Source organism: Chelonus insularis, unplaced genomic scaffold (assembly GCF_013357705.1).
Source record: "Chelonus insularis isolate UGA/USDA-ARS -01 unplaced genomic scaffold, ASM1335770v1 contig_346_pilon, whole genome shotgun sequence".
NCBI classification, from domain to species: Eukaryota; Metazoa; Arthropoda; class Insecta; order Hymenoptera; family Braconidae; genus Chelonus; species Chelonus insularis.
In genome coordinates this window covers 356,055-381,999 of record NW_023276510.1, presented here as the reverse complement: position 1 = coordinate 381,999, position 25,945 = coordinate 356,055, and the positions used below count along the sequence as shown (strand labels likewise).

General features: G+C 29.9%; 1 protein-coding gene across 6 annotated transcripts in view; it reads left to right on the top strand.

The window, feature by feature from the left end:
* The window catches only part of PH4alphaEFB (prolyl 4-hydroxylase subunit alpha-1), a 122,844-nt gene that overhangs the window by 66,565 nt on the left and 30,334 nt on the right, over nt 1-25,945 (top strand). For 3 of the 6 annotated variants that reach the window (XM_035082418.1, XM_035082416.1, XM_035082417.1), the window contains one exon: nt 14,215-14,315. The exons of the other annotated variants lie outside the window; for them this stretch is intronic. The gene's annotated coding sequence lies outside the window, so the exon portion shown is untranslated. The remainder of the gene's footprint in view (nt 1-14,214; nt 14,316-25,945) is intronic. 6 annotated transcript variants of the gene reach the window in all.

Sequence of the window (25,945 nt, the reverse complement as noted above, 5' to 3'; positions counted from 1 at the left end):
AATTAAAAAAATATAAAAATCAATGTAATCAGCAGTAAAAAATTTGAAAAGTATAAATGTAAGTGAAACACAGTATATATTATTAGGAGGATAATAAAAAAGAGGGAAAACAAAGTTAAAATGAGATAAATATAACAGCATTTAAGGGCTAGAGAAAATGTACATCTAGAGTCATAAAATTACGAGTCAACGAGAGCAAACAAGTCGAATGGAAAGATCGTAAAGGTCACGAAGCTTGCGAAGTGCTTGGTAGAAAGCACAAGTGTGTACAGGATATTGAGCCTTACAGCGCTGTGGAGCGTAAAGAATTTTCTACGACTAGACTTCGGCCATAAGCTCGAGAATTGAACATTCAGAAAACTCTTTACGGGTTGTTGTCCATCATAGACTTTTGATTTAAGTTTACATCTTCTTTTATGACTTCTTACACTCTTGATGAATCATCTACATAAAATTTACATTGTTATGAAGTAATAGCACATGCTCTCGAGATAAACTAACTCTTAAAATAAACTCCAAGCATTTGATGGCTTAAATACTATTTTCATCAAGTTTATTTATGTCCTCATGAATTTTCACTGTACTTTCATGATATATATATTCATGATATACGTATATATATATTATTAATTAAATATAATCAACCTTTTAATATTTATCATTTTATTAAAACTTCATAAAAAAACAATTGAATTTGTTAATCATTTTTAATACTTTTAAAACTTGGCCATAATGTGCAGTTGCAGTATTCATTAATTTTTTAAATTCAGTAATACATTTTTTATTCGATCCTTGAAATTCAGTTTCAAATGTAATTCGATTTTTTTGATAATATTCTATCTTTGAATTAACAATGGCCAATTAATTATTCACTCGTAAATTTATGCATGAATGCTCTTAACAGTGTTGCTGCAAAATTAAAATAAAATTACCTTTTTTTTTTTTTTTAACTAATAGTCTCATTGATAAATCATTTTCTTTTTGAATACCCAATTATTCGAGAGGTTTTTTTTTCACGGGTCAGTGAAATGAACATTTTTCAATTCATACTTTGTACATTCACTGGACATTTCAATAATATTTAATCATAAAGTAACAATCTATAAAATTTAGAAGTTTATTACCGAGGTTATTATCTTTTAAGAGTTTTTTTATTATACCATGAAACACCGTTTTTATCTAAAAAATTCAGCAATAATAAATTTTCATTATTTTCAGTTAAAAAATGAATGAAAATTCCAATCTACATTGTATTTTTTTTCAACGAATTACATTCACATTTTCGCAGTAAAAATTTCAATTTATTTTTAAATAATTGAAGCAATTAAATTATGTATGTATTATTTCGTTATTCTATTCTACAAATATTAGTCACTTTATGTTCAATATTATTTAATGAACAATAATTAATCTTATACAATTAATACGATAATAAGTATTTGCACTTACAAATTGCTTAAATAAATGAAAAAAGAATTCACAAATGAAGTGTTGAGAGTTTAGTGGTTATATTTAATAAATTCAAAGCTATTTTAATAAAGTTTTATCCGAGAAGTTACTCACTAATTTATATTAATTATATTTCTAAAAGTCTGGTGGACAATTTCGAAGCAGACGCATCTTTCCACAACGTGTCGGAAGTCACGTACTCGAAGCGCACGCGTACAACAGAGTCTGACCTCGTGTTTCGGTGGGAGGACATCGAATTATCGTAAAGTCATGTTTCCACCAAGAATACGAATGAATCTCGAAGGTAAAAATCCTGTAGGTAATGTAAATGTGTTAAGAGTTACGTACGAGGTAGCGAAGATACTGAAAAATGAGATAAAACGTGTTAGCAATTGAGAATGGCGAAATCCAAGTATGAACGTGTAAAAAAAATCGTTCAATTATTGATGATATTTATTTTGGTTTAAGTCTCGCACGGAAAATATATAAAAATGAAAATAAAATATAAATAAAACAACGTACAAGTGCGAATTCATATATTGTAGAGTGCTTCGATCGGCAGCCATTTTTTACCACTTGCAATTCAGAAGTCGGCGAGTATACGTTGTATTATAGGAGTCTAGAACGAAGAGAAACGAGTCAGGCATGAGAGAAGAGAAGATGGGAAAGCTTGAAAAATTGATGCGGTCTGGAGTTTCGGCGACGGATTTTCAAGAGGTCGATCGAGTTCAATGCTGTCTGTATGTATTCGTGTAAGGTATAATCTCCAATAGTTGAGGGCTGACGAAGGCTCAACAGGCCAACGAGAGTGCTGATGTTGAATCAAGAATCGAATAATCGACAGAAACTCTTTGGTTGAGATATTAAATTTTTTTACTGTTACCAAGAGAAAGAGAAGAAGATGCTTGAATACACCATGTTCAATTTGATTTACTATTATAGAGTCAGAACTATTTTATGTCCAAATCAAATTCATCAGTCGAATCGCATTAAATTTCATAGATAAACGATTAAATAAAATAAATCTCGTGAGAATTTGAATAATACAACCCTCGTCCGTCTGCCAGTTTAAACCTTTTTCTCATCATCCCGTGTCGTACTTTGTCGTTGAAATGATTGCGAAAAAACGAGAAAAGAGATATCTCCAATCTTCTTCGGTTTTACAACCCGCCAAGTGAGTGGAAAGATATCCAGACATTTAGCTTTCTCATTGCCACCTCGTAGTCAGAGGCTCCTTTTTGAATATATATGTGTATGTATTTATTCCTAGCTTTTCTCTTTACTCCAAGTGTATCAACATCCGTTTTGGCGCAGAGAATTATTTGTGAATCCTTGTGATAAATTTTTTATATCGTAAAACTCGTTTTAGAAAAAAAGGATTGACTTGAAAAAAAAAAGTAACATGAAAAGGTACTAAAGTGATCCTTTATCGTCACCATTATTTTTAAGAGTCCTGATGACACTTTTTAGTGAGCAATCTCGGCCATCGATTAACTGAACCATAAATCATCCGCATATAATAGCATGGTGCATTATTCGTAACGCGTTTGATTGATAGCTCGCAAAAATGGTCTTCGCCTCGAAAGTGTGTATATTTAAAATCTAAAAAAAAGTGCTGAGTTGTGACAAAATGAAATTATGAATTATGAAATTTGTGTAAGAAAATATTTAACCTTCTTTGTTGTCTTTATACTAAGTTTCACATTATTTTCGCATTATTGGATTGAAGAGAGATTTATCTATGTTGAGTGAAACATCGTATCATTGATTATGAATAAAGATATCTATTTCTAAAATGAATACATTTATTTTCTCTGACAACCAGGAAACAAGTGAATTATATGAGATTTTTATCCTCCTTCTTTGTTTACAGTTTCAATCAAATTTATTCAAATTAGAAAAATCAACTTTTAACAATAATTTTGAAATATTTTTTCTTTTATTAACTTTTGAATAAATAATACAATTTTTTCCAATTAAATAATAGTTAACAATACTTAAAGTTTTATCAACAAGAGTTTGATAAAGAAATTTAGATTTTTCTAGAGTGTAATAAAAAATGTAATCTCACTAAAAAATGAGTAATTATTTTTTGTACTATCCCAATGTTTTAAATACCTCACAATATTAGATGTCAAAGTGAGAAAAAGTCCGGTTCTTCATATGTTGGAATTTTAATTATAATTAAAGTGCTGTTAGAAAATTAAACTAGTCTGACTCTCAATAAAAATGCAAAAAAGTTGTAGACTACTATAGTGTCAACTGAAAATTAATTGATTTTATTTTAGCACAAAAATACTAGTATTTCAACTATTACAAAAAATTATTAAATTATTGGAAAAAAAAAATTTATTCTATAGTTGAAATAAGTTCTTACTTCAAACTAATTACTTACAGCTGTTTGGTATCACGATAATGAAAAAAACTTGCGAATATTTGAGACGAAAAAAAAAATTTCCAAACAAAAATAAGAAAAAAAAATTAATGATAGAATTAATTTCACTTACTCCAAGGTATTACTTTGCAATAAAAGTGGCAAAAAGTAGACAGTGAGAAGAAAATTGAAATTAGCAGATGGAGAAAGAGTTACAGAAACAAGAAAGCAGTGAAACAATTGCGTTGCCAGAACTCTAATCCACGCATAAAGATTTCCCAAGCGAACTGTTTTGTGCCCGGAGCAGCATTTTAGAACGTCCGTACTAGTTGGAGGTAGGTAATACGAGTCGTGTGCCAGTGAGATCTACTCGCATCCCAGCCAGTTAGAGTTGGATATTATCCACATTCCCAACTCTACATGGCTTGTGGAATGATTCCCTCAGCTTCTCTGTGCCAGGACACCTACACTTAACCATCATCTCATCTGCCTCCTCCTCACACTACACATTCTCTCTCTTCTCATTGCCCAGTTTGGCATCATACCTAGAATACTCACTTCACGTCTAGTACTTCATATAAACGCACTTCCTGTCTCCCGTCGCTACCGAAATCCGATTCAATTTTCACCAAGTCAGTGCCAAGATCCGGACGAATTCCACAGTTGGAAATAAATAATAAAAGTTGTATCATTTTTTTCAACTATTATTTTGACGATAAATTTTGAAATGTAGTTTTTACAAGATTTTCCTGGAGCTTTATCTGATTACATTAAAGTACAGTGCAGTAGCACAGATAAGTCTGAAGGAAAAAAATGATGATAAATAATCGGCTTAAATTCAAGGATGTCAGTTTGGTAAAACGATGTGGAAAAGCAAACGTGTGTATATATTTTTTCATTCTGACTTTGTTAATCCGTATGTAAGGATTTCTCAGGCGAACTATTTCAGTCTCTGCTATAATCTTGCCACACGAGTGAAGCACCATGATGATGGTGAATACGAAGGGAAGGAGTAAAAGCTTCTATAATGCGAGTTGGGTGCATCCTCGGTCGACTAGTTAGCAGAGTATTTCCCATTTTTCATGGTCTCCCATCATGAGAGTTCTCATTTTTTGTTCTCTCTCTTATACTTTCTTTTCTGTACACGTACACTTGTTTCCTCCTATTGATATGTCTCCGAGCAATTTTCTGCACCAGTGACTCTGCAAATCAACAGACAGTTGAAATTCGTATCAACCCGAAAATGTATTGAATTCTTCTTAAGAATTTTATTCCACATGTGTTGCTAACAGAAATTCATTATTCTTTTTTTTTTTTGTTTTTACGTGAAGAAAAAATAATGGAAAGAAAATTATCCCTCAAGTATGAATAAAAGAGTTACATTTCAACTGAAAGGAAATGGGAAAAACCAATGTAAAGTGATATGTTGGGATGCAATGAAAATTGTAAAAAATTGTGAGAGTCTCTACTAGAGTGATATATCTTTTATGCATATAAAAAAATTCCTGAATAATAGATAAAAAGTATTGATTGATTATATTTTTAGTTTTTTTTTATTCCCAATTAATTTAATGACAAGAAATTTAAAACAAAAATATTTAAAATAAAAATTGTAATGGAAATGTTGAGTAATGAGTCAACAACAAACAAATTGAAATCAATAATCAACATTTATTTTATATTATGTTGCATTGTTAAAATTAATTAATTAATCGTTAAATGTATTCTCTTTGTTATTGCCAGAGAAATAATCAATCTATGTAAATGATAATCAAAGAATGATTTAAATAATTTTTAATTTAATAAATAATAAATAAAAAAATAGTCATCTTTTGTAACAGATGTAATTTTAATTTTAGATAAAATTACATTTTTCTTTCTGGATAATTTTTTTGTTACAATGATTTAATTATAGTGGACCTCTTTACATAACCATCATAATAGGATTAACAGCGAGAGATTTTGAATAATTACATTCACTTGGTAATATTAATATGTAGACACACTTGTAATAATTAAACAACGAAGCATAATAAATGAAAAAAAAAAGCTGCCTACGTAAGCTACGATTTGCAGGAAAAGAAACAATAAAAATTTTCTTCTTTACAAACGCAATCATGCTAATGTTAATATTATTACAGTGGAGAACTTTTGTGTAAAAATGAAGAAAATATGTTCTAGATTAAATGTAGAGTATAGCTGAAAGCTTAAATAAGCTCGAGGGAATACATTTAGAAGCAAGTTTTTTCTTGTTCTCCATTCTCGTTACTTATCCACGAACTAGTAGAGACAAAGTTCGTGCGGGTTGAACAGAATCGTATCGGATCTAGAGTTAAAGAAGCAACACAGGTAAAAGAGAGAGAGAGAGAGTAGGGGGATGGAAAATGGTAGAAACATCCACACAGAAAAGAATGGAGAGGCGATCTTGTCCTTATAGTTTCCAGTTGCTTGAGACATCGAAAAAAAGTAAAATAAAAATAAAAAAAAAGGGTACAGAGAATACAACAAGAAGCCGTAAAACGTTCGTGACTCAGAAAGATAAGGGATGCTCTACTAACTAACTTGGAAAAAATTTCATTCGCGACTTGCGTTGCTCTTGGGTTCTAACTATATTGGAAAGGAAACGAATGAAATGATTCACTTGGGAAATCTTTAATGTTTGAACAAGATGTAAAGAAAATAAGGGAATAAAAAAACAGGTAACCACTCACTACAAACTAATAAGAGTCCAAAGTAGCACAAGCTCATTTTGGATACTAACTCCATTGCTCCACAACTTGTATTTATTTATTTAATTTTTCATTTTAATGAAAAAAAAGATGTTATGACTTTTTGTTTAGCAGATTTTTTTTTTCATTTAAAAGTTAAATAAAGTGTTTCTAACAAGTGCGAAGTAAATAAGTGCGAAAAATAAAACTTTTTTATGAATTTAGATGATGGTACTGGCGTAGAATTTATAGAAAAAGCAATCATGATTTATTTATAGATGAAAAAATAAATTATTTTTATGGAAATTTTTGCAATATATAATGAAATTATTATTTTGAAATTCACGATATTTTTAAAACTGATAAATATTTAATTTTATATCTTTTTATTAAATAAGAAGTTAATTAATTTTAACTATTTATTTTCAATTATATTAAATATTAAAATCATATCTGTATTGATAAAAAACTTTTTTCATTTTAAAACTCAAATTCATTTAATGCAAAAAACTTTTTTGCTTACTAAAGATAACCAGAAATTAGCATTTTTATTAATAAGCCCCTAAAATATGTGCTAATAAAAATTAAAAAACATGATTAAAATTATTGATATGAAAGATTTTAATCTTCTTGGCAATTTGGTTTGTAAATATCTAATTGAAGTCCCCTTTATGTGTGTTAAGTGGAAAGGGTTGGTGCCCCTGAATGCGGAAATGACAATATGTTATATCACAAAAGTGAAAGGATATAAAAAATATAATAAATGTAATAAGTATGAGAAATTTAATTAAAAAACTCGTGATTCACTATTGTCACTTGTGACTTTAATTTCTCAATGTCATTTCATATTTACCTATGTGTACATTTTTTTCGCCCGGCTGTTTTTTCCTCTACAGAAAACGAAATTACTTTTTCACGAGCGTAGTCTGGTTTTTCCTCAAGCAAGTGATCTCAACGTGGTCCCAGTGGAATATGCGAGTCGCAAAAGCCGCGGAGAATGCCGAGACAAGCTCCAAAGAGTGAGAGAAAGCTTCAACGTTCAGTTCAGACAAAATTCATTTGAAAAATCCGATGGTAAAGGTCTAGTCGCTCGCACGTGTCCAACGTGCATGCAAACGAGCAACATGACTGTCTCTTGGGGAACGATGACAGTACTGCAGTCACCGTTGCGTGTCGTTGCTCATGAAAGCCGACCCTGTAGGATTTGAAATAGCTCAAGGGTAATAACGAGGGTTCTAGAAAAAAAATACAGACGAATAGGAAAGAGTCGTATCTTTTGTCAAGAAAAGGAGTACTCCTTTTGCCTTTTTATTTCACGCTTTTTCTGATGTTTCTCGATTTTCATTCTTACTACGTGTTGGAATAAAATTGGAATTTTGGATTATCGCATTCTTGCTCGTTCAACTGCATGAATTTCTTTAAAAGTTGTAAAAGATCAAAACTATGGATACTTTTCTTATTTCTTACTATTCAAATAGAGAGTAAAGTGCATTATAAAACTAGTTTTACATCATTTTTTGATATTTATGTGATAACTTATTGGTCTTCAATCTCTCTAAAAATAAATTAGTGAAAATCACTGTACAAAACAGTATGTACTTCAATTCCATTTCAATTAATGCTATGGTTATCACTGCACACATTAATGTAATTGTATTTCAAATTTTTCCCCACAATTTAATCTTGGTTCAAAGCCACTGACTATTAATACAAGATTTTTTATAATTTTGTGAGCTTCAAGGGTCGATCACAACTTCAGCTACTTTATTCCAATCGTTTCTATTCAAAATTGAATTGAAACAATTTTTTACTCAACAATTTATAAGATCCTCTGCCACAAAGTATTGGTATTATCCTAGTTAGAATAAAAAAAAATGATTGAATTAAAATGTAAAAATAAATTTTATCCATCTCTTTAAGTCAGCATCTTCCAAAGCAGATTTAGATTTCAGTTTCAATTACATCAGCTGTCTACCTGGAAGAAATGTACACTTTTCAACATGAAAAATTACCATATTTCCTCAAATAACTTAGCACCAGTTCAAGTGATTGCTCTTAGAATTTATCTAATTCAAAAGTACGACAAAGTAAGCTGATTGAGTACTTGACTGAACAATATCAGTCGAACCATGTTCAAGATATCGTTGTTGAAAGTTTATAGACATGTGAGAAATTCCAGGTCTCACCTTCTAGGGTCAGTTAACTGACAGTTTGTTTCATACCAAGAGGATAATTTATTCAACTCTATATTTTCTCAAACTTATTTAAGCTTGAAATTAATGTAGTTGAAACTTTTACTACAAAAGTAATTTCATATGTCTGTTGAAACTCATCAAATGATGAGTGAAAATAAATTTCAAGATCGTTTGAGGTAAAATCTTCCTTTTCCTATCCGGTAAATCTGGTGCTGTACCAGCTGCAAATGATATAAATGTGGTCTTGGGTAATTGCTATAGTAAAAGCGTCAGGGCTTTTGAATAACTGTGCGAATATCATCTGTCATCGATGTTCAGAATACATAACACATGTACATATCTATGAATATAGAGTGTAAGGAGAAATAAGAATAGAATAAGTAAATCAATATGAAATCTTACTTTTCGATAGGTTTATACTCCAGATGTGTGTTCTATACGAAATTCCATTTATAGAAACATCTTGAAAGACATTGAATGACAAGATGCAACAGTCTATGTCATTCTGATTACTTGAATTTAAATCACGAGATTACTCTAAATAATAACAAATATTATTTTATTGACTGATTTTTGTTTTTACTTAATAATGAATTGTCATAAAATGATTCCAATCGATTTGTCAAGCGCAGGCAATTTTGAAAATGTTAAAGGAATACATTTTCTATATTACCATTGAGAGGAATTATTGATCATCTCATTGGTTCATGTTATTGGAAAAAAATTGCTTTTAAAATTGATAGCATTATTTATAATCAATTTATTATTCCAAAGAGTATTGATTAAAATAAATGTTTTAATATACATTTGCCAATACATTAAACATTTTTTTGCAACTCAAAACTCTATAAAATATTATATTTGAATATTTGTCTTTGCATTCCTTGATCGATCAAATAGTTTTGAATAAGCTTTAATTCTTTCCCAGCTTTAACTTCACAGTTGCTTTTAAATAAATAAAAAGAATAAATATTTGAAATATAAATTAAAGGCGTCATTAATAAAATAAAATGACACTAAAATATCCGATTAATTTCCGCGTAAGTTAAACTTTCCAATTCGTTGCCTAGCAAATTTGTCAAACGAGATTGTGAGAAATCGTTTCTTTGGTACTTCATAAAATTTTCTCTCAGCATTTGAGGTTCAAATTAAAAGGCACGACTCTGGAGCGATTCATTATTCGAGCTCGTCGAAACGGGAGAAATCAAATGCTAGGGAAAGGCGCTAATTGGATCCTTGAACGACGCGAGAGCCAGAGCAAGAGTAAAAGTGGAAAAAAATGTATAAAAAGAAGAGCTTTCAAAATTTATTCTTTTTATACTTTCCACTTTACTTTGCTATTTGGACACTACACGTCATTGCACCACTTTATGCACACGCCAAAGACTCTTTGTTAGCATTTATTCACACTGGAAATGGAAATGTATCTTCCACAGATATTTATTTACATTTTCATATATTCGGATATTTATTTAATATTATTGAATAGTTATTTTATTTTTATTTCAAAAAAATTTTATTGTAAAAATATTTCAGTATTATATAAGGTCACATCCGTGATTAAATTTTTTCAATATAATTCTAAAAGTCATAATAAAGGATTTATTATTAAGTAATTATGTCATTAAACTCTAATAACTATATTTTATTTCTTACTTGAATTTATAAAAATTTTTAGAACTGTAGCAATTTTATAATTAAATATACAGACTTTTTGCAAGTATGCCAGAGTATATTAAAACATACTTCTAAGTTTCAATTTTTCGTCTTGCATCATTATGCATCGCTTAAATATTTTTAAACAAGTATTTTCTCATTCAAAAATAATCGTTGTATTTTTTTTTAATCTTCTGGATAGGAATTTATACTATTTTACCTCATGAGTACATAAATATTTATAAAATACTGCCGCTACCCAACGCTGAAAATCACTGGCTATTTGTTGAAAAAAATGTTGATTAATGAATTCAAAGCAAAGAAGAAAAATTAGCCATAAATTCTCAATAAATTTATTAAAAAAATGTAAGAAATTTTTCATTAGCATAAATTGTTTTGGTAGAAGTGTAAAATGAGAATATTTAATGAAAACGAAATTCTTCAAGAGATTTTAGATAGTCACAAATTTGGTTTTTGTTTTATTTTGAAAAATGATAATGTATTCTCGTTAACCAAGTAAATGCACCCACAAGACTAGATTAACTTACCTAGTGGTCGAGCTCAATTTTCTGTCAGCCATACACACAGTTACTCTTAGCACCACTGACATGTGTACTACACATGCATCGTACAAAAGTCCTCCTACATACTCTCATTACTTTCTCCCCCTGTTTATTGCCCTAACAATTTTTCTGTCTTTTACATGTTTTCCATGATATATTACCATGTAAATGTCGCGTTTTTTTATCCCTATCTCGTTGACATCTATTTTTCCGCCTTTTTTCATCATACTTCATAATTAAAGTTGAACTTTAATTTCAGTATTTAGTAAGGTGTTTTTTTCTTTTAATAATAATGAGAAATACACTTATTAAAACTTTGTTTACCCCGAAAATAATGATTAATATTCAAAGTTGGTGATGGAATTTTATTTATTAAAATATTTTTCACATAAACTTTTGTTGTAATTTTTTTCATCAATGAACCATGTAAAAAGATAATAATAAGGATTCCCTCAAAAAAACGATAAATATATTAAATTTCGTTAATAAAAATTTCAATGAAAATTAATTTATAAGCCTAATAATGAATATTGGAAGGGTAAGCATTATCCTCGATGTAAATTATTCTTCTGTTATTTTGCTTATTATATTATTAACATTTATTCTAAAACTAATATTTCTATAGTAGATATGTTTATTATGTAAACATTGCTTTAATTAAAATCTATAAAGTTACTAGAGCTTGCGTTATTTGAATAATGCATTGAAATGAGATCATATTTTTTCCAAAGAATATTTGATTAATTATCTCTGCTATAGGATATTTTTTGCTTCGTAAATCATAGCCAAACTCGCGGGAGTAAATTATAATCAAATATCAGCATTGGTATTTGTTTTTCACTGAGAAATAATTTTTGAACCTAGAAATTTTCATCGATGAGATATTTTTCCTTTTTTTAAATTATGGGAACAATAAATTCTCCATTTTATGTGAAACTCAATAACGTATCTAAATTAAGAAAAATTATCTCCAAAAAAAAAATCAGTATAAACTATCTTCATGCTTGTAAATTTTGTTCTAAAGGTGTTTTTTTTGAGGTGATAAAAATCGCATTATTTTATTCCTAGCACATCTGTTGAAAAATCAATAATTTTTTTCTTGTTCTACCGATCCTTCAATTCCAACCGCTGCCATATTAAAAGAATAGCTGAATTAATATTCATGTCTTTTCCTCACAAAAAAAACAAAAAAGAACAGAAAAAATCCTGTGATATGATATGATTTCATTAAAATAGTGAAATCAAGTCTCAAGTTTCATGCAAAACGGATGACATAGATCGACATCGATTCGTTGACGGTTCTGCTTTTAACGAACTTCCTCTATCGAATAATATTCCTCTCGTTGATTTCATTCGCTTGCGACACGAACAACCCTTTTCTCTGGTCGTTTCACGATTCCCCCAACTGCTCGGTTCCCTTCTCAACGTCGAGATAAGCCATTACCGATTCAGCATTTCGTTTGCTCCAAAAATAGGTGACTATATATACACTCATATAAATGCATGAATGGTTCTACTCGTACTTCGTACTTTGATCGATATATATATATATATTCTAGTTACACTCTATTTTTTCGATATTACGTACATTTTTCATAGACTACAGATGTACATGGTTTCACCCTGCTAAAGCATTTATCGTTGATTTTCTTAACTTTTTCACAAATTGCCAACGCCTGCACGATCGTCCCAACGATCGAGGTTCATTACCGACTTTCAACCGATGTGCAATCAAATCCCCCTATCTTCCACCTAGAATCGTTTAACTTGCGAATGAGAATATTGTTGCGAAAGAGCAAACTGGTGGGAGGCTAAAACTCCAGTCACGAGGAATAAGGGTGGAAAAAAAGACAAAAAAATTTTTATAGACCATTTCAAACTGTGTGCTTCGCTAACGATCAATTTTGACGATCCAACGAGCACCCTTTAAATGACAATCCAATCAGCTACCATTTGTAATACTTTATTTTTGTGGGAAAAATTTTTTTCGGTTATTTCACAACACTCTTTTCCAATTTTATTTACACACTAGAATTTGCATTCTATTTATTTTATTTTCTCTGAAATATATATATATATATATATATATATATATATATATATATACACTATTTTTACCTCATCGTTCGTACATTAATTTTGTTGAATTTACATCTGTTTATATGAAAAAAAATTTTTTTTCATTACATCTTTATAAAACAATTCGCTCGTTTCCACATTCCTTTTGTTATTTTTTTCTCACCCACTTCGTACCGAAGCCTTTTGCATAAAATTTCATTATATTCTCATATGAAAATCGCAAGTGCACACGGAATTGTAAAAACTGAGCTTCATATCTTCCCTACACAGTTCTTGTTCTCGCCCAATAATCCAACACTTTTTTTTCAATATCAGCTTGAGTCTCCTTGTGTACTTTTTAGAAGTAAAATTCGTCGCAAACTCATATTAGTAAATGGAGATAAAAGACGATAGCCAGTGCAGTAGTTAGCAAAAAACCATCAATGACATAGACGATGGAAGTGAAAGCTAAAATGAGACGAGGTTTGGTAGAAGTTTTTGCTGTTTCAACGATCCTCACAGCCCTCGAATTCCCAGCGTGATAAGAGAGTTTTTGCTCTGAATGTATGGAAAAAATTAAAAAAAGACCGAGCAAAAAATATTTGAAAAAAGTGGGTCACTTTATCTCAAAGCTTGACAGCAAGATGAATTGCAGGATTATATCCTTTGACTTCGAGTGGACAATTATCTACTTATATTTCATTCACTTCTAATACTCAATCTTTTGTTTTCAAAACAAAAATTGATGCCTTTTATAATTTTTTAATTTCATCAGGATTAAGTTATGTTTATTCATAACTTGTATTGTATTTTCCACATACTTTAAATTATCTTATAAACCAAAATTACTTTAAAAAGATTTGGATGGTAATTAAATACCTCAAATTTAAGTATTTTAGATTAGACTTAATTGTTGGAAATTACAATGATGTAATGAATTTATTTTCAGTCGTTGTTAATTCTCATTGAAAGTAGCTTACGCTATTAAAGGATCACGTAAAAGTACTCTTGGTCTTCATTTTAGTAGAAGTAAAGAATACATGAAATCAAACAGGTCATTGTCATAATGATGAAACAATTACATAAATAACTTGTCAAAACATACTTCAATAAATAATTAAACAAATAAACGGATAAATTTAGTTTTTAGTTGATCTTAACTTAATTAACTTCATTTGAAATGTATTTTGCTGATGAAATTTTTTTTGCAGATATTTTTGGAAAATCCTTGAGGGATTGGAAACTTCAAGAGGTTTTAAAAGCCATTTAATCTCTACCTAAACATCTCTAAGGCATAATCTCAAATTACAAAGTAAGATTTAAGTAACTAAAAAAATTATATTTTAACTCTCTATAGTATTAATTCTCAACGGATGTTGTTAATTTTTTATTGCATTGTATAAACATGACTTTTAAAAAATTTTAATTAATTATCTATAGTTGAAGTTTCATATTAGCAGCTAAAAAATGTATGAAACTGATGAATGGATAAAATTCATTTATACCTATATAATGTTATTTCTGATACGAAATTATTCATGTGGTAGAAGATTGATATTTTCAATTTATAATTATTTTTTTTTATCCCATCAATGAATTCCTTGCAGAATAAACTTGCTAGAAAAAAATTCATTAAAAGTAATTTAGTATTAATTAACAGATGATACTAATTATCAAAGTAATTTTGAATAGAAAATGAATTCTCGCAAACATTTGAATGCTTATCTGTTGTCTGCATAGAAAATGATATCTCTGAATGTTGAAGCAACCTAGTATTTGTTTGTTGACTGCTTCTTTCCTTTTAACATTCCTTGAGACTAAAATCCGATTGTACTCAATATAAGAATGATAAAAAAGGAAAGAAAAAAAGGCGGACAAGTAGTAAATTGAATCCTGCTAGACTTTGTACTGAACAAATCAAATAGTTTGGGATATTTTTTTTCTGTACTGACGTTCAATTAAAATTTCCGGAAGGTCGAAAAGCTTCCAGCAATTCTCGGAGGTTCACTTGCGTTCACCACGACTTGAAAACTACTCCACGCTTTAGAACATTTCTTTTTTTCATTCGGTTTCTTTCATTCTCGTTTTTCTGTTCATCCGCGTCTAGCTACCGTATTCCATGCGAATCGACAGAGTGCTTAGTGCAGAAAATGTTAGATAGCAATCGTTATGTTGAGCGTAAGAGGAAAAACGAAAGCTCTCAGTAAGTTTTGAACCAGATTAAAAAGTTGTGGCTGGATAAAAGAGAAGAGAAAGAGAAAAAAGTGATCAGTTTCTTGACGAGCCATTTCCTGTTCTCACTCGATGTTTCTCTAGGAGTTTAATAGATTTCCTGCAACACTTTTATACATTTCATCGTTAACTTACATGCTTTTAAAGTATTCAATAAACTTCATTATATGTGCATGCATCAGCAAGTACTTTCATTTTGAAAATTAATCCCACTACTCATTTTTGCCATGTTACTTATCAACTAAATTCGTTATTAATTTTAAAAATATTATATCCTCTTGATGTTTTGGTTGATAAAATTTTTCTACATGCTGATAAACTTTGAATTTCAACTACTCAAATTTTTTAGGAAATAAATCAACGAAAATATTTATGAATTTATTTTTTTATATAAATATGTAGATAGAAAACTGTGAGAAAAATAATCCGATTCTGACAGTGATTTCCTATTTTCAATCAAATTTCAATTAGAACCTGAATTAATATTACAAGCTTCCCTAATAATTTTCTACTCAAATGCGTTTATTACTTCCTCACTAATCCAATATTTTCAACTAGTTTTATTTTTGTGTTCTCTTCGTATTATAGCAATCTCCTGTAGTGAAATGAATATTCGATATTTTTCCCATTTTGCACTTGATATCTTGTATTTTCCTAGTTACCTTCATTTCTTATCACTTTCAAGTATTACATCATATTGATCATTGATATCAACTTTCAGGTATTATAAAAAAATTAATTAGTTTTTTATTTTTTAAGTTAAAAAAAAATTAAAAATGTAAAACAATAAATCATAGCTACTTATGGAGTGAAATTGTTTTTAGAGGGAATGCCTGAAAATCAAATCAACCTTGCATCATTCTTAACTTGAACCATAAAATCGTAACATTTCCACTTATTTCATTGAGTTAAAAGTAATGTATCTAAAACTCTAAACAACATTTATGGGGCATTACTCACATCATACTTTGAAATACGACAGTACCAGTAATAAAAATTTTACAGACGTATGTTGTTGGTAGTATTGCTGCTAGCATCATATTCAATCTGGTAGGAAAGTTAACATTGGAAATTGAGATTGAAAAACTTGGCGATCACTGTACTAGCAATGACTTGTCAACTCTTAAAGTTTAGTATAGCGCAAGTTTTATAAAACAAACATACTAAAAAAGTCCTTCACAAAGAATGTCCTTTTGAAGCGACGTGGGAGAGTCAATCTAGAAGTCGTAAACCCATATCAAAGTCATGCTCGGACGTATCTCGAGTAAACATTCCCTTCTGCAAATGTCGCATTCCCGATTTGTATCCAGACTTGTCAGTTTATCAGAGGTTGAATACCAACAAAGAATTTATTTGTCATAAAAGTTGCCTTTAGCATTTTTATCCAAATCTATTTCTTTTTTTTCTTTCAGAAATATTCAAAGCTATTTCTTTACCTAGTTAGTACCGAGAGAAAGAAATGTTGATACTTGTTCTCAATACAAGATCTAAGAGGAAAAAAAACCGTAAAGAAACATCTTATTGGCTCGTTCAGAATACGTTAATGCATTCTAAACTTTCCGATCCTCATCTATATATTCCTATTTTTTCTATCTTATTTTCCTTTTCTCGATTCGCCTGAAGCTTCTGTCGTGTTCTTTAGTTTTTCTTACGTTTTTTGCCCTAGCAATCTTCAAGTTAAATTAACATGTCATGCTTTTAGAGTATTTTTTAGCAGCAATGGAATATCGATGAGAGGAATATTGCAGAATTTTTTAACTTAAAACTTGTAGTAATAGTGGTTTCTATTCACTTGTAAATTTAATTTTTTTAACTTGATTCTTCACTTTGGAATTTTTTTCTCTTCCCAAGTACGATATTGGTATTCTATACTTGCGCAATTGAAAAAGAAATTTTTTCATGGAAGAGGTTTTTATTGCAAAGTTTCATGATTCAGAAAATTAACAAGCAATTTTTTGTTAAAAAAAAAAATTTATTTACACCACCAGCTACTTTTAAAGTTTCTTATTTCTTTTAATGGCAATCAAATCAATTTTTTTAAAATCAAAATCATAAAATAATCTGATGAATTATATTTTTAAAGAGATCAATATCTTGATTATTCATTTAGTATCAGATAAAAACTAGAATATACAAGAGAGGAAATAAATTTCAATTTTTCTAATATTTTTTCAATATTAAATAAATTCAATTATGATAAAAAAAATACTGCATACAATTTTTTCAATATTTTTTCCATGTTGACATCATTGATATTCAATCCTTTATCCAGCATTTTTTTCAACTCATCTGTTGAATATTGATAAATAACACAAATCCAAGAAATTTTATCAAAGCTATCACAAAAAAATGGAAAACCGCAAAAATGATCTGAACAAAATTATAAGTGGTGAAAATGAGTAAACAAAATTAGTCTAAAATGTTTTATATACATTCTAAATCAAACAAATCGTTGCTCTGTTTCTTATGTCCCCAAGAGCTCAAACAGAACTCTTGAAAGCCACACGACATCCGTCCCCATTCCTTATAAGATTCAACTGCCAAGAATCACGTGCAAAACGTCACGTATCGTAACGGCGACAAGTCTTGGCGCTTTCTTTTCTTCCTGTTCCACTGTCTAGTGGAGTCTGGAGTCTAGAGTCTTTGTATACCACCAGAGAATTCTCTCTTCGTATTGCGATCCTTGAGGCACTTCTGCGCTCTCTGTGCCTTCGAAGGATAGGACATGAAATTGGCAGGTGACATGACTCACAAGGCCTCTCTTAGACGAATGGGCAAATACTGTATATATATGTATAGCCCGATCGCTCTATGTCACTTTATTTCTCTATAAAGGATTCTTCATTTCATGGGTAATGGAATTTTCATTTGCACGATCACGTATTTTCATCTACCAATGTCAACACTCATTTATATTTATACTATCTCATTAACAATGGAATCAATACTTTAATTATCTATTAAACATGTTTTAATCATCTTTTAAGTACTCCCTTCTAAGTTAATATATTATTATAAAAGTTGATTTGCCTTCAAGTCTTTAGTAAAAAATAAATTGAAGATAATTTTTATTTTTTAATTATGCTTTGAGAGTCTTCACATTATTAACTTGGATTTAAAAAGATTAAATTGGTCTGAAATTTTTTTCTTTTTCCTGAAAGAAAGTGTGTTCTTATCTAATAATTTATTTAATTAAAACTCTTAATCAGTATCTACCTGGTAGTTTTGATGTCGAAAAAAAATAAGAGAACATGAATACGTAAATTTTCATTTAATAACGTTAATATTTAATAATTTTTCTCGTGTTATTAAAAATTTTTACCTGTAAAAGTAAATTATAAACTCTAATTACTTGGTCATACTTAAATTATAATTAAATTATTTCAGAATTAAATTTAACTAATTTCATGAATTATGATGTAAAGAAGTAAATTAGCATCACGTGATACTTTTTTTTCCAAAGCAAATTATTACTTTTTTTTTGTTGAAGAGGTTTTAAGATCGACATCGGTAAATAATGCTATGGTAGTTAATAATATTTATTAACAATTGATAGGTCTTTTATTTAGATACTGGGACATGGAATTTATCGCTGAAATAAATCAATTATTTGAGAGATTCTCTAGCCTAGGAGATTTGTTTTTTGAGTGTATGGATGAGGTTTGGAAAATTTATTAGTACATGTTGTTTAATAAAAGTGTTTTTTAGATAAAAATACAGTTGATTGACAACTGTAAATAGATCTTAATTATTAACTCAATATTTATCAATACTTGAAAAGCAACATTGACAGTAAAATGACATTTTTTATTTTCCCAGCAAAATTTGCTCTCATGTTAAATGATTTTTTTCATACTATCAAATTGTTCTTCATCAAGTTATATAAAAAAATATAAAATATTTTTCACCAAGATACCAAAATATTTATTTAATATTTTCTAGTGTTGATTAATTATTAACTTTAACATTCAGCTTTCAAAAGTTCCCTTGATGACACATCTTGGTCTTATTCAACATTTAGAAAATAATGATTGATGTCAAAGTCATCTAGGTATTCTTTTCCAACATTAGCTTTCTCATCATGCTTACCACTAATTTGAAATATGCATCTATCTATCTTTTACAAACAGATGACTAAAAGTACAAGTAATTTTCAGAATGAACCATTAGTCAGTTTCCAATTCCAGCAGATGAGCAGTTGAAATTTCCTGGACGCATTAGTATTTGATTTGATGAATACAATCTTAAGAAGCATGGGAATGTAGAGTTGAGGGTTAATTGGGTTAGTTGACTCTGGTTACCTCGATGACCTCGTTTCCGGACCATTATCGTGAGTGTCCGTCGTATCTCTTGATCGCCCTTTCACCTCATGTTCTCACAGCCATCTTAAACACATCTCCAAACTGAGTTTGGTGGATGTGGTTGAGCAAAGGTCACGTTTGACGAAACCAAGCGTGTTCTCTTCAAGTCTGGTTCCTGAGACGTGGATTTAGCAAGAGGATAAGCTCCCTAAGACTAGAATAAGACGCACTAGTGAATCCGCGATGCGCGGATGTGCATGTAATACATAGACTTACCATTCACTATCTTTCTTTCTCTTTCTTACGGTGTCTTTATCTTCCTTTTACCACTAGATATTCCAGCACGCGTAAGGAAAATTAATTACATTTACCCATTCCATGTCTCGCCTCTGATTTTCATTTCCTCTCAAATCCTTTTCCCTTTCGTTATCCTCCTGTCCCTCTTCTTCATGGCTTCTTGCATTCTGTATCGCATTAATTCCTTGGAGAATTCGTTCTCACCCATTCAAAGATATCAATTCCCAGATGGATTAACTTGTTTCTCTATCCGTAATTTAATACGCCAAACTTTTCTCGTTTACGAGAACACGAGATAACTCTCTCTCTCTCTCTCCTTCAATGTTCTTTCTTTCTTTTTTCTAATACTTCACATCTTAATTACTTAAATCGACAGTCTTCAAGAGATTCAGACTTTCATCTTTAACTACTTTTCGTGAGTTATACAAATAAGGTAATTACTTTAGATTTATTCATTTATCTTGTTCCAAGAATCACTGTCAGAGTTTGTGTTAGACATTTTTTTTAATTTTACTGTAAAGATAGCTTTTCACTGTTCGACTTTTATCAACTTTTTCTCTCATATTTGTTGCTAAATAAAACGCCTTGGAACTTAATCTTAGGATGAAAATTTTATTCCTTGACTTTTGTGTCTTGATATGTTAATGAATAAATAACATGTTAATGCACTACCTGAAGGGAAAAAGCTCCGATAAACTTGAATAGAAGTTGACAGTTGGAAAGAAGAAAGACCAAGAGTTTGTCACACAACCTGTCATGTGAACTTGTAATTGAATAATTCTTAATATAATTATTGAGTTAAACTTTTTATATATTGTTGTTTCTTACGCTCCCTTTAAGAATGTTTATTTTTCTGGAGAACTTACATGAGAATAACATTCAGGAATTAATGATATAAAGTTATTGGGTGCTTCAAAAGCTAATGGATTCACTGAAAATTTGCAATTTTAAAATGGTTGATTTACATAAGATTAATAATGGAATTTTTGGGAATATTTATTATGTGATTATGTAAAATATAAACTACTCTCTGAAAAAAATAAATAATAAAGGCATTACATGATAATGATATTCTTATAATTCTATTTATAAACAAAAGTCAAGTGATAGCATTCTATGTTTAAAATTTTTTAAAAAGTCTAATTACATCAAACTTTACATCATTAAATTAAAATAAAAAAAGTCCTGAATTTCATTTTGTATTAGAAGAAGAATATTTCTATGAACAATTACAAAACTCAATTAATGTTTACATTCAGAATCAATCAAAAGCAAAAAAGGACTTCAAGATAATTATGAAACTTTTGTTATTACCAACGAAATGGAAAGAGTTTTAATGTTATTAAAAATCGATTATTTTGTCTTTAGTTATCTAATAAAACAGTCTTTTGTTTGATTTATTAAATTATAAACAATATTTATTGTAAGTACCTTGGTTCTTTGAAGTGTAATTATTACATGACATCTAACTCATTAGTCGACATGAATGTAGAAGCGAAATTTCTATATAGGACGACAGTTAAGCTTTGCTTTGATGGACTTATAATCATGTAGGTGAATGCAAACGTAGTTCCGTAGTGCCAATGAGAGAGGATATGTGTACAGCAACTCTCAGAGGTTATATATGCATAAACACTACCGCTTTTGGTATTGAGTTCTGCGACTTGGAGTAGTATGAAGCTTTTCACCACACTTTATCTCTCTTTCTCTATTTCTCCATCTTGCTCCCTCAATTTCAATAATATCTCACTTCTAAATTCCTGTATTTCATAGGCTGCGATTCACCATTTGTGGGATCGATCAGGGCAAACCTCGAACCACAGACGAACGACCGAATTCACCAACTCCGTGGACTATTCATAAGTCCATTTGTGGTGTAGAATTTCCCTCCAACTTGTTAATCAATCCTTTTTTATTTTAATTATTATCTAAATTATTCAGCTCACTTTTTTAATTAATTATCATGTCTTTCAATAATTGATTTTTCTTCCTATAGAGTTTTATTTCTGTATCAGTTATAAAGTTCATTATTCTAGGTAATGACTTTGTCTAATTTCAAGAGTTCAATTATGCGAGATTCATTAGGAAGTTATTATACTAATAATACATAAGTTACTCATTCCAAAGTGTTACTTAGGAATGACTTTTTTTTGTTTTACTTGACTTATTGACTTAATCATCTCTTTCACTTACAATTCTCGTTCAAGTAGTCGTCGTTATTATTGCCAGTCCAAGCTTTTGTCTAGCTCCACGCGATTCGGCATAATGTATCGCTCTTGCAACCGTAAAATACATTATTCATCGGTACCGTCCGCTTCTTACCGCCTTAGTCGTTTTCAACCTACAGCTCTCCATCTACTCCTATACTTCCATTGCAAACTTCCACAACGACTTGTGACTCCTCCTCTGCATTTATGCATTTCCGTAGTCTTTATCCTTTTTTTTATCTTCCTCAACGTTGACTGTTGATGTTGCTTTAAGATCTCTTTTCAAAAAAATTCCAAATGAAGCTCGTTCTATAACAATAAACCTCATCCTATTTTAAACTCATTTACCTTTTTTACATAGCTTTCTTTATCCTCCTCATTTTCATCTATTTTATTTAACATAAACCAATAGCCAACTGATCATACAGTGGATCCAAATTTGCGATAAACAATTGTTGAATCAATTACCAGGCACCAGGGAATTTTATCAACGCAGACTCACATTGGATAATACAATAGATTCTCTAAATAAAATAATAGCAACATTACTTGTACACCCATAGGACCTTTGGTTTATTAACGGCTCTGAAGGATCAATCAAGTCTTAGCCAGCATGACCAGCCACACCAACACCATATACTCTCCTCAATAAAGCTGAGAGTTGATTCAAATCTTTAAGTAATTTAACAGATTACTTTCTCGTGGATCTGACATAGTAATTTATTGATAAATGTAGAGCTTTCGTGATAGAGTTAACTCCCTCTATAGGTTTCTCTTACATACCACGTTCTCTTCATGACCTCCAACGGTTCTTCGAGACCTTAGATGATACCGGAACCTTCAGCAGCATTATAAATCTTCACTGATGCCAGCTAACAGCACACGACCAAGACAATGCTTATGTACTTAATTCTTGTTAATAAGAACCGCACCTGTGACTTGAAGTCATGACAAAAAAACCTTTTAACCCCTTTGATATTCCATACTTAAGCCCTCAATCCGTGTGAATGCTAGAGATTCCATTTCAAGTATCATGACTCAAGCATTAACACTATCGATTGATTTGCGGATTAATTAATAGACGAGGATCCTGATAGCTCTCGATTCTCATTAGTCGTCTTAACGTGATACTGATAAGCTAGATATAGGATTAAAGTAAAAAACAGTTGTATGATGAATAATAACTCATGTTTATTTTCATGCAGTCTCTAGAGAATTTATTATCATTGAATTTTCACACATTCCTGTTGTGGCAAATACTGCTAATTTCATATTTATATTCAAGTATTGTTTTCATTATTTACTCTGGACTTGATTAAAAAATATGACAGAGGAAATGAGAAAATAATTTATTTATGAACGATATTATAATGAAATTATTTCGATTAATCGTGACCCAATTCAATTGAGTTTTTTGTTAAAAATTTAAAAATAAATTAACTAAAATATTTTTCACTTGGACTTCATTATTAAATCAGTAAAATGAATTAAAATGTATTTATTGAAAACTCTCTATAACGTTCACTTAAAGTAAGATGAAATTTTTAAACGAGGTAAGTTGAACGAAAAATCCCAGTTGAAATACTTTTTCTTCTCTAAGTAAATATTGTCTGTTTTTTGATCATGGCAATATCCACATTTCGTGTTGAAGGAATTCCAAATGACGCTCGTTTTTAAAATAAACTCTTCCTTTTCACATTTTCACTTTTTTCTTCTCCCCTCATTGGCATTCGTTCGCTCTTATCCAACCTCCGATTTCCTGCATTGATGTCAGCGTGAGAGTGATCGATATTTTTTTGCCCAAAATCTATCACCATAAATACGCTGGACGCTTTTATCGAAAATTTATGAAGGCAAAATGCCAAAAGATACCATAGTAATCTTAGTATCTTCAGAGCATACTGCGTACCTAATCCAAGAGTACGCGAATTTCCTTCATCCTCTTTTCCTCTCGCGTTTTCTCCAACAGATAAAGATGTTATCATAAGGAATGACTTCCGCCCGCCTGAACACCCGTCGATATCCAATCCCCTATAGCGTGATCTAATCGATAGCCTCTTTATACCTGCTCTACTCTGTTATCTTTATTCCTATCTTTGCCTCAACCATTTTACCTTTTCCACTTTAATACTTTCACATAAAGGAACATCCCAAAATCTAGATTGCAATTTTTCATATTATTCATAATTTTATTAAATAACTAGAAAGATGGTGATTTGAATCTATAATGTAATTTATGGTTTCAACATTTTTTTTCATAAACAAATTTATCTTGAGACTAATTAATTCTGTAAAAATTATTTGAGAAAAGAAATTCTAGTTGTTTTGTGAAAATGCTAAAGAATACAAAAATGTATCTAGAAGAGCAGCATTCAAGACAAATATTTTTATCTTAATTAATTAGTTAATTAATTAAAAATACTTTGCATTGTGATAATTATGCTTTTCATGATAACACAAGGTTGAGCAATTGTTATTATTTACACTCCACTCATTTTTACTTTAACTATTCATCTTTCAAATTCTTCATCTAATGGTTTATTTACTTTATTCAAAAATCAAATGATAAAAAAATTCAATTTAAAACTTTATTCTTTCAGTATTATCGAGTATTTTCCAAATATTATTCTTATTATATAATTATTTGATCAGACATTTTATAGGAATTTTTAAGTGGAAATAATAAACATAAATTAAAGGTGATATTATAAACGTAAAATTATAAATTTTTTTAATCAAGTTTCAACAGATTTAATGTGACAATTTGTCAATAAAAGACACAATGCAAAAATGGTTGGTTGTTTAGTTTGGAAAACGACAAAAGCGAATTTTAAGAGAAAAATAAATTTTCTACGCCTGTAAGTCCATTATATGTTCTCATAAATCATCAAAAGTGTAGTTAGATCTATAATCAAGTGCATTTAAGTGGTAATAAATGAACCTTCATTATTTTTTTAACCTTCAGTATATGTTTACAAGTGATTTCGATTTTTACGATATTTTCATGTTTCATTATTTTTCAAATAAAAATGGTCAAGTTGAAACAAAAAATTCAGAGTAGATTGAATATTTAAAATTATTAACAATAAAAATCATTTTTATAAATTAAATAATGTGTAATAGAAAAACTAAAACATTTTTTTGCAACCCATTAGCATTGTTTCAAATTAATAACAGATATTAATGAGTTCAGAATAGGTAAAAGATGTCATGTAAATATACACAATAAAATGATGAGTAATTCGAACAAAGGACCTATTGATATCCATTATCAAAATTCTTTCTCAATAGGACCATTCATAGAGTACAGCCACAATGCATGGTACACAGGTACTATCGCTGATTAAATATTAATTCGTTCGATTTTCGCCAAATGATACTTGGTTAGAGCTCCGGTGCAGCACAGTTGAGACCACAATATATCGACATAGCATGCGATATCGCAATTATGACGCGGACGAATAAATTATCCTGCGTCACGTATAGCAACGTGTGCTACCCACTAGCGTAGCTGTAACAATCAGAGTTTACTATATATCCTATAAGAGGAATAGCGCGAATGAAAGGGGTGACGTTAGTGTGTAGTAATGGAAAGCCACATGAACACGCACCCCTTGCAGATAATTCATATATGAGGATCGCCTGAACGCAAGGAGAGCACATGCACAGTTATTCTCATCCCTCAATGTGCGTACACTTACTGAATTATCTGTCATGTGGAACTGTGAAAACGACCCATTTTAATCCCAATTTTTGTTTGAGTTATTGCGAATAATTTTCGTTTTATCGAGTATTTAATGCGATTAATTACTACAATATTTTGTGTGGTATTTTGAGAGAATAATAATTACTACCTCTGGAGTTTTTATTAAAATAAAGAAGAAATATTTACGCTCGGTGAATTT